This window comes from Schistocerca piceifrons, chromosome 3 (assembly GCF_021461385.2).
Source record: "Schistocerca piceifrons isolate TAMUIC-IGC-003096 chromosome 3, iqSchPice1.1, whole genome shotgun sequence".
NCBI classification, from domain to species: Eukaryota; Metazoa; Arthropoda; class Insecta; order Orthoptera; family Acrididae; genus Schistocerca; species Schistocerca piceifrons.
Window position 1 is genome coordinate 898,582,852 of NC_060140.1, and position 9,736 is coordinate 898,592,587.

At 44.7% G+C, this 9,736-nt stretch overlaps 1 pseudogene; it reads right to left on the reverse strand.

The window, feature by feature from the left end:
• Window positions 1-7,635: 7,635 nt before the first annotated feature.
• Window positions 7,636-7,752, reverse strand: LOC124790416 (annotated as a pseudogene).
• Between the last annotated feature and the right edge of the window lie 1,984 nt (window positions 7,753-9,736).

A 9,736-nucleotide genomic window follows, 5' to 3' on the forward strand; every position in this document is an offset into this window, starting at 1 on the left:
AACTCCCCCGGGTCTTGCATGTCCCCGGCGTCCACATTTGTAGTCGGTCTTCTACGCGGCTCCCTCTGTAGTTGATCTTCTACGCGGCCCACAATGGGAAGAGTAGAAGGAACAGGGATACTCGAATTCACATGCAACATTCATTCCAAAAGAATTAGCAATGACCAAAAGGAAAACTCTTCCTGTAAGAGAACTGATTAGGTTGCACCGTCCAAGATTCTCCTTTTTGAAAGCAAAATCCTTATGGCTTCATGGATCCTTTTTGTTACGATGTACTTCAAGGAATTCAACCATTAACTAATGATGTTGCCAAAAGCATCATCCGATTTACTCCCTTTTGAATACTCCTTTTGACTTTGCCTCCCCACTTATGCTTATAAGTCCAAAAGTTCTAACACATTTTCTATCACTGATTTGTTCTTCGTAATTTAAAGGCTTCATGTAACTTACTATAGATTTTGGATTCAAATCATCGAATAATGGAAAGTGTAGTTCATTTTATACCAAGACATCATCCATATTTCCTTGATAAGTCATATAATTTAGCTACACTAAAAAAAAACCTTTTATTCTAAATCCATATATTTCTTCGCTTGAGCGCTGAAATGTAAAAGTTATTAGCATTGAGGAATGCGGATTCACTTCTTTCATTTACTTTCTGATTCATACGGCGTTCATCCATGCTCATATATGGAAATGGATTTTCCAAACAAAATTTCCAAACGAACACGAACCATTAAACAACCACTAATTCTATGAATATTACTTTCTTTAATCATTCACTAATAAATTAAAAATTCTTAACTTCTAATTATAACACCTATTCCTTTTAGAGTTCAACATGACTCAGTTTATCCTCGCGTTTGATGCGAGTCTCTTACAAAGCATATCTGTATCGTCTATATCGATTTTAATTCTCGCGCCGACGTCAACCGTTTTGCGCGGGAAATTATCTTTGAGGCATTAATCGTCACTCACAATTCACTGCCACAACACATCCCTTCACTCGTTTACACATCTCAGCGTTCACATGAGATTATATATGAATATTCACTCGGAACCTCTTTTGATTATTCCGCGTCATTTGCGGGAAACATTTCATTCTTCTTGAAGGTCAGTTAGATCCTTAATCATTCTTGATGACATTAGCAATGCTAAAGTTCTGTGTTCACCCAAACCACAGGTGAAGCCTATCTCCACTATCTACTTTACAACCTTGATATTAATAGTTAGTCACTATTTCTATACTCTATGTCACTGATTAACTATTTCAATTTAAAGGTTTCTATCACTACACACGCACAGTTTATTATTATGTTTTTTACGAGCGTTCATTTCGCTTTTGGCACGACCAACAATGGGGAGCAGTATGGGCTTGTAGAGGGTTCGATCAAACCCCATTTCAACATGCGATCTATTTCTTTTTGAACTTGAGCCTTTAACCTCCAGGGAACAGGATAGAAAGTTCTACGATACGTTTCGTGTGGCTTAACGTAGAGATGGCATATGTATCCCTTAATAACTCCTGGCCTTTCGTCAAACACGTTTTCATACACTAACAATAATTCTTTGAGCTGCTTCTTCTGATCTTCAATAATGCAGTCGGATTCATTTAACTTCTCATACACTAATTGACCGAAATCTCCTTTGACTTGGAACTCATTATTTACGTGCTGTTTAGAATTTTGTGCAGTCCTAATTACTTGCACATTGATCCCACTATTATATTTTCTGATAAGGCTTTCCTTTTTCAACAAGTCCAACTCAATTTCTTGTTTATTTACATTTAACCTAATTTTCCCTGTTTTAAAATCTATTCTGCATCCGTATTGACGTAGGCTGTCGACTCCTATAATGCAGTCTACCACCAAATTTTTTACAACAAGGAATGTGCTTAATATTGCTACATTTCCGACTTCTACACTAAGTAGTGACTGCACTTTTACATTAGCCGATCTAGCCCCAACGGTGCCTATTATTCTGCAATTTTGAACTGGAAAAATTGGTACTCGTCTTATATTTCTGATCTTGTTGAATAGAGCCTCCGAAATAACATTCGTGGTTGCAGCTGTGTCCAAAACCGCCACTATAGGTACAGTCTCCAAAATGACTTGCACTTCGGCTACTGCCACCTGTTCCTTATCCTCATCTTGGAGTTCTAAGTCCTCGGTCAATTCATCTGCCAGTAATCGTCCATCATTATGCGTTAGCATGGGTACACATATCCTGTTGCCCCTCAACCAATTGTTGACCGCTCCTCCGGGGCACGAGTGGGTCCTTACAAGTTTGTTGGATTTTGATTCGCCTGGTGGTTGACATCGTCCGTCACTTCGGTAATTACCGGTTGATTCGTAGATGTCCGTCCCCACTGATGTTGGTTATTTGAGTTTATTCCCCCCGGTTGATTCCACTTTCTATTACCGTTATTGTTCCAGGCTTGCGGTCTGAAATTCCTTTCGTTTCCCCATATGGGATTGTATCGTTTCCCATTCCTGTTGTTCCTTGGATAGCCCCTCGCAAGACTATTGCCGGTATTATTGTTGAGATTTTGAGGGGTTTCTCCACTATTTATCGATCTCTGTGCGTTCCCTTGCCTACCATTTGGCGGAGGTTCTATCTCCCTATATTGGAATCTGTTGTTACGGGCTTTCTGGTTGTTCTCTTCTATAATGTCTATATGATCTAACGTCGTGAGGAACGACTCCAAGTCTTTATCGTTCCCGTAAATTAATTGATTCCGGATGTTAGTTGATAATCTTGCCTTAAGTATGTTTGTTATGTCTGGCCAAGGCATAGGTCTGTCCCAATATCTACAGTAGTTTTGTTTATATATTTTTCAAAATACTTCCTAAGGCTTCCTTTTGAAAAAGAGAAAGGCTCTGGGTAGAGCACCTCCTGCCTTAGGCGTTCCTGTACCCCTTCTGACCAGAATTTTGCTAAAAACGCTTTCTCAAAATCGTCATATGTCGAGCAGACAGAAGTCATGTCCGAGGCCCAGATCACCCCCGAACCTTGTATATACCCAGTCACGAAACTGATTTTCTGCCACTCCGAGCAATTTCTGGGTAGCACTCCTCTAAAACTTCGGATAAAAACAATCGGATGAACCCCCCTTTTGTCAGTGTTAAAAATCTGAAATTGCCGATGCTTTATCATTTTTTCTTCAGCATGGCAAAGACTTTCGTAATCTCCATCAGATAAAACTTCACGCGAACAACTAGCTCGTGGCAATTTAATATTCGAGTTACTTACACAAGTCGGTATTGTGTGCGAATGTGCAGTAACTGGCTCTATAGTCGCTGCCAACTTCTGCTGCTGGCCTGTATTCATTTGTTCTGAGCCTTGTTGTGAAACGCGCATCGACTCTTCGATCGTTTGTTTCCAATGCTCGAAATCAGCCCCTAACTGCTGTCGCACTTCCTCAAGTCCTTTCGCAAACATATTCTCTTCCTGTTTGCCACATAGACTCTGGAATGCTGCTTTAACATTTTGCTCAACGTTTTCACACATTAGCCTTTTGTTTTCTAATGTGATTTCGGATAATTTACCCGTTAATACATTAATTTGGTGGTCTATAACGTCTGGACGTTCGGTCAGATGTTCAACACTTTCCTTTAGGTTCGTCTGTATACGTGCCAATTCAGGAAGTTGCGCAATTGCACATGACATGGCATCTTGCTTTTGTACTAACTGCGGAACCATTTCCATCTGTTCGCGTACGGTATCTATCTTAATAGCCACATACTCCTTCATTTCTACACGTACGCGGTGAGTAGATTCCTCACATTGAGCTTTCACCAATTCTATTTGTGCAGTTAATTTTCGTTCCGTCTCTTCGGCCTGATCTTTAAGTTCCTTTGTCTTCGCCTCTATCCGCTGCTCTAATTCGGAAAAACTGTCATGTAACTGCTGCTTAATCTCAGCTTTCAGATTTTCCTGCCCTTCCGTAACTGAGACAAACTTCGCATTCAAATCATTTTGCCCTTCATTAACTGAGGCGAACTTCGCGTTAATGTCAGTTTTCAAATTTTCCTGCCCTTCAGTAACTGAGGCTAACTTCGCATTAATGTCAATTTTCATACACTCCTGGAAATGGAAAAAAGAACACATTGACACCGGTGTGTCAGACCCACCATACTTGCTCCGGACACTGCGAGAGGGCTGTACAAGCAATGATCACACGCACGGCACAGCGGACACACCAGGAACCGCGGTATTGGCCGTCGAATGGCGCTAGCTGCGCAGCATTTGTGCACCGCCGCCGTCAGTGTCAGCCAGTTTGCCGTGGCATACGGAGCTCCATCGCAGTCTTTAACACTGGTAGCATGCCGCGACAGCGTGGACGTGAACCGTATGTGCAGTTGACGGACTTTGAGCGAGGGCGTATAGTGGGCATGCGGGAGGCCGGGTGGACGTACCGCCGAATTGCTCAACACGTGGGGCGTGAGGTCTCCACAGTACATCGATGTTGTCGCCAGTGGTCGGCGGAAGGTGCACGTGCCCGTCGACCTGGGACCGGACCGCAGCGACGCACGGATGCACGCCAAGACCGTAGGATCCTACGCAGTGCCGTAGGGGACCGCACTGCCACTTCCCAGAAAATTAGGGACACTGTTGCTCCTGGGGTATCGGCGAGGACCATTCGCAACCGTCTCCATGAAGCTGGGCTACGGTCCCGCACACCGTTAGGCCGTCTTCCGCTCACGCCCCAACATCGTGCAGCCCGCCTCCAGTGGTGTCGCGACAGGCGTGAATGGAGGGACGAATGGAGACGTGTCGTCTTCAGCGATGCGAGTCGCTTCTGCCTTGGTGCCAATGATGGTCGTATGCGTGTTTGGCGCCGTGCAGGTGAGCGCCACAATCAGGACTGCATACGACCGAGGCACACAGGGCCAACACCCGGCATCATGGTGTGGGGAGCGATCTCCTACACTGGCCGTACACCACTGGTGATCGTCGAGGGGACACTGAATAGTGCACGGTACATCCAAACCGTCATCGAACCCATCGTTCTACCATTCCTAGACCGGCAAGGGAACTTGCTGTTCCAACAGGACAATGCACGTCCGCATGTATCCTGTGCCACCCAACGTGCTCTAGAAGATGTAAGTCAACTACCCTGGCCAGCAAGATCTCCGGATCTGTCCCCCATTGAGCATGTTTGGGACTGGATGAAGCGTCGTCTCACGCGGTCTGCACGTCCAGCACGAACGCTGGTCCAACTGAGGCGCCAGGTGGAAATGGCATGGCAAGCCGTTCCACAGGACTACATCCAGCATCTCTACGATCGTCTCCATGGGAGAATAGCAGCCTGCATTGCTGCGAAAGGTGGATATACACTGTACTAGTGCCGACATTGTGCATGCTCTGTTGCCTGTGTCTATGTGCCTGTGGTTCTGTCAGTGTGATCATGTGATGTATCTGACCCCAGGAATGTGTCAATAAAGTTTCCCCTTCCTGGGACAATGAATTCACGGTGTTCTTATTTCAATTTCCAGGAGTGTATTTTCTTGCCCTTCAGTAACTGAGGCTAGTTTCGCGTTAATGTCGGTTTTCATATTATTCATGCTCTCGGTTATCATCTGCATCTGTCTCATGATAATTACTAATGGATCTAATCCATGTTGCATACTTGCTGTTACATCTCCAGCCGTGTCTACCGGGCGTTCTATTGCGCTATCTGTAGCGATCGGTTCTACAACACTTCTTACTACATCACTATTATCCGTGCTCACAGCTGAAGGCTGTTGCGTGTTGCTCTGCTCTGCTTGACTCATCTTAAACATTGCCCTAGTTAAAACCATATAAATGTTCTACAGTCAATATGTATATATCTCTCTTCACACAAGAATACTTCTGTGGCTACTTTCTTATAGTACTTATACAGGTAAATGCAACTAGGGCAGGTCAATCAAACTACGTCTGGCATGAACACAATTAGTAAATGTTCAAATCTACGTCTACTTCCTCAATACTAGCAAGCTTTGATAAAAAATTATAGATCTGGCCTTATTTCTGCGCCCAGCGTGCTGCTTTTATTTGTAGATCCACTTTATTTTGCCTGGGAGTATTTCTTCTCTTTTCCAAGTTAAGTTGTCTCGTCGTAGTTCACATGAAACAGAGAACAAAATTATTTTAACAACGTCCAAAAACGTGTCCTGTCACGGATTGGTCATTATAATGAATTCTACTCTGTAAATGATGAAAGTCTATATGAATGCAGCTTGCCGCTAACTTGGTGTAATGTTTTGTCTGTACAGAAGTGTATCTGTCGCCTTTATCGCTCTTTCACCCTCACACATAAATCGGTACAATAAAGTCAGGGCTTCGTATTTTCTTATTAGGCTGATCCGTGAAAAGACAAACAATTATGCTAATGGAGGATTCTGAGTAATTTCTCGAATTTCATTCTCTCTCTCTCTCTCTCTGTCCTTTATCTGTGTACAGTTTAACTATATTATTTACGTGAAATCAGCCTAGTAGAATCTCTGGTGGAGCCCTTCGTCTTAATATTCAGCGGCTGGCTTGCTAGAAAAGATCTTTACATTTGTTATTATTATTAAGCGCTGCATTCAGTTGGGAAAATCGATCGTTTGAACAATTCGTTCAGTTTACGACAGATCTAAAATTTCAGATGTGGACGAAGCCTTTTTGGACGATTTATAAAACTCAGAGATTGCAGGCTCTCTTCGTCACAGCTGAAACTTCCCAATTAATTACAGGGCCCAGACAATCATCAGTGATTCAGACAGAGAACTCATTCATCATTCACTCTAGAATAAAATGGTCACAAACCTTATTTCTGAGGAAAATTGTATATTGAATCCATTTCCGTACATGTTCCGTTTTGTGTTGGTTCCAAGTCTCATGTAATTTTCTTTTACAGGTTTTTCTTTTTCTTTATCTATCACGCTAGCGGTACAAACTTTCCTAGCTCGCTTTAGCGCGAAGAAGAGTAAATAAATCTCTTTTAGCAATCCGAAAATCTTCCAACCGATACTTCCGAAGCTGTTCCTCTCTCTCTATAATAACCATGGAGCATACATTTCTGTACCTCTGTTATTCCAAAGAATAAACGTACTAGAAAAATACCTTGGCGTCGACGAGCTGTCGGCGCATATATTACTAGAAAATCTGATCAGATACTTTTCAAACGTAAATAAATGTGGATGATTTGATTGACCATTATTAATTATTGCGTGGTAGAGGGTAATTTTCCGTGGGGAGATTACACACAGTCTACTTTTTTACGTCCTTGTTCTCCGCTGCGAGCACAAATGATTTCTGCCGTTGTGCAGTTCGTTGCCACTTGATTATAATCTTGGCATTCATTGCAACGGATTATCACTGAGTAATACTTCACAATCTATAGCTTCAAATCCCACATATGCCTTCTGCCTGTTACGATGGACTTATACCCATGAGCGAATAAAGCACTCCGTCTTCAGGCCACAAGTGGCCCGTCGGGACCATCCGACTGCTGTGTCATCCTCAGCTGAGGATGCGGATAGGAGGGGCGTGTGGTCAGCACACCGCTCTCCCAGTCGATACGATGGTTTTCTTTGACCGGAGCCGCTACTATTCGGTCGAGTAGCTCCTCAATTGGCATCACGAGGCTGAGTGCACCGCGAAAAACGGCAACAGCGCATGACGGCCTGATGGTCACCCATCCAAGTGCTGGCCACGCCTGACAGTGCTTAACATCGGTGATCTGACGGGAACCGGTGTATCCACTGCGGCAAGGCCGTTGCCTGACGAGCGAATACATGATGACCAAATACTTAGTAGCTTTTCTGTCCGTCTTTGGAACGAAATGCATCACTGATTCTGCTTGTCAGGGATCCAACTGTTTGTTAGTAGGTTTGTGGAGATATGTGGCATTAGATGTCTACGCAAAGGTCTTGTAATTCGCATAAGCGACGAGCCCCTGGTTTAAGATACGCGGTGATAGCGCCCGATAGCGATGCAGGTGGGTTGCATGGGATTTAGATCAAAATAATTTGGTCGCCGAGACACCAGAGTGAATTCACTATAATGCCCCTCAGACCACTGTAGCAGGGTTCTGGCAACGAAACACGGACGTTTATACTGCTGCGAGATGACATCGCCTTCAGCGAAGAGATCATGCATGAAGGATGCAGGTGGTTCGCAACTGTCGACTTGTCTTCGATTACTACCACAGGTCCCACGCAAGCGCAGGAGAATACCTCCCTCGGTATAATACTGCTACCAACAGCCTGTGACCGTGGCACGCTGCAGTTTCGAGCCACCTCGAGACGACCACCGACTTAGTGTAGCAAAAATGAGTTTTCCCTGAAGAGCCGACGACTTTCCATTCATCGACAGTCTAATCCCGATTGTCCCGTGCCCACTGCCATCATAACTGGCGATGTCACTGGATCAACATGTGAACGGATAGGAGTGGTCTACTGCGAAGCTCCATGTTCAACAGTGTACGATGAACGGTGTGCTCCGAAACACTTGTGGGTGCACCATCATTGTGCTCATTCGGCACAGATGCCGCTGATCACCATCTATCCTACTCTACAGAGCAAACAAGCCTCTGAACACCACGTTCTCTGAGGAGTCGTGGACGTCCAACCATTTAGCGCCTAGCGGTAGTTTAGCTGCCCTTCTACCTGTGTGCGTAGATGCTCGCGACAGTAGCACGTGAACATTCGAGCAGCTTCACCGTTTTCTAGATACTCGTACACAGGCTCTGCGTACTAATAATCTACCCTTTGTCGAAGTCGTTTATGTCAATGGATTTCCCCATTTGCAACCCATATCTTCGGTAAGGTGAACCCCCGTCCGTGTCTGCTCCGCCTACATACTATTTTTACCAAGTCACGTGCCCACACAGCCACCGTGAGTGACTTGAGAGCTCATATAATACAGCTGAAGAAGTTATCGTCATTCATTAGGAACTAATTGTAGCGTGAACATCATTGGCGGATACAAGCACATACCGAGACCTTTGTCGTGTATATCGAGCTTTACGGATGGGAGTCACAGAACATTTTGCGGGGAATGAGGACGGAAACTCGTTTTCAGAATACCTTCGCGTGAAGACCCACCACCTTCCTCGAGTTGAGCGGATTGGTTTCCCCTACGGAGGCCTTTAGGTACGCCGACGAGCAGCGTGACCGACAAGAGGAGCTATAATCCGCGCCTCAGTTCCGAGTTAATAACACCCGTGGTCCGGCCCATAATGCTAGGGGTCGCCGAAGCTGCTTACGATGTGGGGGAGGGGTTCATTTTGCGCGCGAGTGCCCTGTCAAGCGAGTCCCATGAGCGAACAGATGACGTCTCCTGGAGTGGGGGAAACCCATGCCCGTTAAGCCCGCTGGATGCTGTGCTTGTGATCTCGCTCTTAACAGTTCTGTCTTTCAGTACATAAGGGCTCGGCTCAATCAAGAACCTGTTTGCAGCCTTCTGGATTCGGAGAGTTACGTTTCCTTTTTGGTCTACGACTAGTATGTGGAATATGGTGGTTTACGTCAAATTCTTCCTATGTGCCCTACTTCTCAGAGATGTCGTGCAGGTTGCCTGCGGTATGTGAGGTGCGAGGGCAATTATCTATTTGTTACTTTCCTTGCCCTGTTAACTTAATCGTTGTCAAGAATTAGTTTGTCATGTCGCTTCTCGGCTGTGACTTTATTCAGCGAAGTGGTTTGGTGCTAGACTTTTGAAACAAGACTTTCTTCTTCAAGTTTTGTCCTTCAAAGAAAATAGC